At 50.5% G+C, this 3,766-nt stretch overlaps 5 non-coding genes and 3 pseudogenes across 5 annotated transcripts; all 8 read left to right on the forward strand.

Moving 5' to 3' along the window:
• The first annotated feature begins 103 nt into the window (after positions 1-103).
• LOC114581342 lies at positions 104-222 on the forward strand (annotated as a pseudogene).
• Positions 223-602: 380 nt separating this feature from the next.
• On the forward strand, positions 603-720 carry LOC114581350 (annotated as a pseudogene).
• Positions 721-1,100: 380 nt separating this feature from the next.
• LOC114581340 lies at positions 1,101-1,219 on the forward strand. Its single transcript, XR_003703269.1, has one exon. It is a non-coding gene; the product is annotated as a 5S ribosomal RNA (ribosomal RNA).
• A 379-nt stretch (positions 1,220-1,598) lies between these two features.
• On the forward strand, positions 1,599-1,717 carry LOC114581341. The gene has a single exon (XR_003703270.1). It is a non-coding gene; the product is annotated as a 5S ribosomal RNA (ribosomal RNA).
• A 382-nt stretch (positions 1,718-2,099) lies between these two features.
• Positions 2,100-2,218, forward strand: LOC114581334. The gene has a single exon (XR_003703263.1). It is a non-coding gene; the product is annotated as a 5S ribosomal RNA (ribosomal RNA).
• A 377-nt stretch (positions 2,219-2,595) lies between these two features.
• Positions 2,596-2,714, forward strand: LOC114581345. Its single transcript, XR_003703271.1, has one exon. It is a non-coding gene; the product is annotated as a 5S ribosomal RNA (ribosomal RNA).
• A 380-nt stretch (positions 2,715-3,094) lies between these two features.
• On the forward strand, positions 3,095-3,213 carry LOC114581348 (annotated as a pseudogene).
• A 377-nt stretch (positions 3,214-3,590) lies between these two features.
• Positions 3,591-3,709, forward strand: LOC114581338. Its single transcript, XR_003703267.1, has one exon. It is a non-coding gene; the product is annotated as a 5S ribosomal RNA (ribosomal RNA).
• Positions 3,710-3,766: the final 57 nt, after the last annotated feature.

Genomic DNA, 3,766 nt, shown 5'->3' on the forward strand with positions numbered 1-3,766 from the left:
AAAAAATGCATTTTTGATCCCTTACGGTCCGTCGGAATGAAGATGCGTCAAAATCAACTCTCCACGGCGTTAGCTTAAGAATAATTTTAGGCCATATTACTACACGTGCGACCATACCAGTACTAGTGCACCTGATCCCATCAGAACTCCGCAGTTAAGCGTGCTTGGGCGAGAGTAATACTGGGATGGGTGAGGTCCTGGGAAGTCCTCGTGTTACACCTTTTTTTTTAACCAGCCATCTCTTTTTTTTTCCTTTCTAGCTCTTCACCAAGGCCTACCAACACTTGGCGGTGTTGGCTCGCCGCGCATCGAGCGATGAAACCCCCATCGTGGGACCCGTACAAGCATCTGGCAGGTCCTCTGTGGCGACTGTGCCGGAACATCAATAACTTTCCGCCCTGGATTTTGATTAGACATTATGACCCCATTCCGGAAATCTTATTCCGAGGAGGACGGAGCGCCGATGCGCCATAGGCCCATCGGCCGTCCATGCGCAGCCAAAAAATGCATTTTTGATCTCCTACGGTCCGTCGGAATGAAGATGCGTCAAAATCATCTCTCCACGGTGTCAGCTTAAGAATAATTTGAGACCATATTACTACGTGTTCGACCATACAAGCACTAGTGCACCGGATCCCATCAAAACTCCATAGTTAAGCGTGCTTGGGCGAGAGTAGTACTTGGATGGGTGACCTCCTGGAAGTCTTCTTGTTGCACCCTTTTTTAACCAGCCATCTCTTTTTTTTTTTTCCTTTCTAGCTCTTCGCCAGGGCCTACGAACACTTGGGGTGTTGGCTCACCGCGCATTGAGCGATGAAACCCCCATCGTGGGACCCGTACAGGCATCCGGTGGGTCCTATGTGACGACAGCGCCGGCGCATCAATAAATTTTTGCCCAGGATTCTGATTCGGCATTATGACCCAATTCCGAAAAGCTTATTCTGAGGCGGACGGAGCGCCGATGTACCATAGGCCCATCGGCTGGCCACGTGCAGCCAAAAAATGCATTTTTGATCCCCTACGGTCCGTCAGAATGAAGATGCGTCAAAATCATCTCTCCACGGCGTCAGCTTAAGAATAATTTGAGACCATATTACTACGTGTGCGACCATACCAGCACTAGTGCACCTGATCCCATCAGAACTCCGCAGTAAAGCGTGCTTGGGCGACAATAGTACTGGGATGGGTGACCTCCTGAGAAGTCCTCGAGTTACACCCTTTTTTTTAACCAGCCATCTCTTTTTTTTCCTTTCTAGCTCTTTACCAGGTCATACGAACACCTAGCCGTGTTGGCTCGACGCGCATCGAGCGATGAAACCCCCATCGTGGGACCCGTGCAGGCATCCGGCGGGTCCTATGTGGCGACCGCGCCGGAACATCAATAACTTTCCGCCCAGGATTCCGATTCGGCATTATGACCCCATTCCGGAAAGCTTATTCCGAGGCGGACGGAGCGCCGATGCTCCATAGGCCCATCGGCCGGCCTCGCGCAGCCAAAACATGCATTTTTTATCTCCTACGGTCCGTCCGATTGAAGATGCGTCAAAATCATCTCTCCACGGCGTCAGCTTAAGAATAATTTTAGACCATATTACTTTAGGTGTGACAATACCAGCACTAGTGCATCGGATCCCATTAGAACTTCGCAGTTAAGCGTGCTTGGGTGAGAGTATTACTGGGATGGGTGACCTCCTGGGAAGTCCTCTTGTTGCATCATTTTTTTTAACCAGCCATCTCTTTTTTTTTTTCCTTTCTAGCTCTTCGCCACGGCCTACGAACACTTGGCAATGTTAGCTCGCCGTGCATCGAGCGATGAAACCCCCATCGTGGGATTTGTGCAGGCAACCGGCGGGTCCAATGTAGCGACCGCTCCATAACATCAATAACTTTCTACCCAGGATTCCAATTCAGCATTATGACCCCATTACGGAAAGGTTATTCCAAGGCGGAAGGAGCGCCGATGCGCCATAGGCCCATCGGCCAGCCACGCGAATCCAAAAAATGCATTTTTGATCCCTTATAGTCCATCGGAATGAAGATGCGTGAAAATCATCTCTCCACGGCTTCAGCTTAAGAATAATTTGAGACCATATTACTTCGGGTGCGACCATACCAGCACTAGTGCACCGGATCCCATCAGAACTCCACAGTTAAGCGTGCTTTGGCGAGAGTAGTACTGGGATGGGTGACCTCCTGGGAAGTCCTCGTGTTGCACCCTTTTTATTAACTAGCAATCCCTTTTTTTTCCATTCTAGCTCTTCGCTAGGGCCAACGAACACTTGGCAGTGTTGGCTCGCCACGCATCGATCGATGAAACCCCATTTTGGGACCCGTGACGGCAACCGGCGGGTCCTATGTGGCGACCGCGTGGGAACATCAATAACTTTCCGCCCAGGATTCCGATTCGGCATTATGACCCCATTCCAGAAAGATTATTGCAAGGCAGACGGAGCGCCGATACCATAGGCTCAACGGATGGCCACGCGCAGCCAAAAAAATGCATTTTTGATCCCTTACGGTTCGTCCGAATGAAGATGCATCAAAATCATCTCTCTACGGTGTCAGCTTAAGAATAATTTGAGACCATATTACTACGGGTGCAACCATACCAACACTAGTGCACCGGATCCCATCAGAACTCCGCAGTTAAGTGTGCTTGGGCGAGAGTAGTACTGGGATGGGTGACCTCCTTGGAAGTCCTCGTGTTGCACCCTTTTTTTAGCCAGCCATCTCTTTTTTTTTTCCTTTCTAGCTCTTCGCCTCGGCTTACGAACACTTGGCGGTGTTGGCTAGCCCTGCATCGAGCGATTAAACCCGCATCAAGGGACCCGTGCAGGCATTCGGCGGATCCAATGTGGCAACCGCGCTGGAAGATCAATAACTTTCCGTCCAGGATTCCGATTCGTCATTATGACCCCATTCCGGAAAGCTTATTCTGAGGCGGACGGAGCGCCGATGCGCCATAGGCCCATCGGCCGGCCTCGCGCAGCCAAAAAATGCATTTTATATCTCCTACGGTCCGTCGGAATAAAGATGCGTCAAAATCATCTCTCCACGGTGTCAGCTTAAGAATAATGTTAGACCATATTACTACGAGTGCAACCATACCAGCACTAGTGCACCGGATCCCATTAGAACTCTGTAGTTAAGCGTGCTTGAGCGAAAGAATTGCTGGGATGGGTGACCTCCTAGGAAGTTCTCTTGTTGCACCCTTTTTTTTAACCAGCTATCTATTTTTTTTCCTTTCTAGCTCTTCTCCACGGCCTACGAACACTTTGGGTGTTGGCTCGCCGCGCATCGAGCGATGAAACCCCCATCGTGGGACCCGTGCAGGCATCCGGCGGGTCCTATGTGGCGACCGCGCCGGAACATCAATAACTTTCCGCCCAGGATTCCGATTCGGCATTATGACCCTATTCCGAAAGCTTATTCCGAGGCGGACGGATCGCCGATGCGCCGTAGGCCCATCGACCGGCCACGCGTAGCCAAAAAATGAATTTTAGATCCCCTACGGTCCGTCGGAATGAAGATGCGTCAAAATCTACTCTCCACGGTGTTAGCTTAAGAATAATTTGAGACCATATTACTGCGGGTGCGACCATACCAGCACTAGTGCATCGTATCTCATCAGAACTCCGCAGTTAAGCGTGCTAGGGCGAGAGTTGTACTGGGATGGTTGACCTCTTGGGAAGTCCTCATGTTGCACCCTTTTTTTAACCGGCCATCTCTTTTTTTTTCTTTTCTAGCTCTTCGCCACGGCCTACGA

This window comes from Dendrobium catenatum, unplaced genomic scaffold, assembly GCF_001605985.2.
Source record: "Dendrobium catenatum unplaced genomic scaffold, ASM160598v2 fragScaff_scaffold_1671, whole genome shotgun sequence".
NCBI lineage: Eukaryota > Viridiplantae > Streptophyta > Magnoliopsida > Asparagales > Orchidaceae > Dendrobium > Dendrobium catenatum.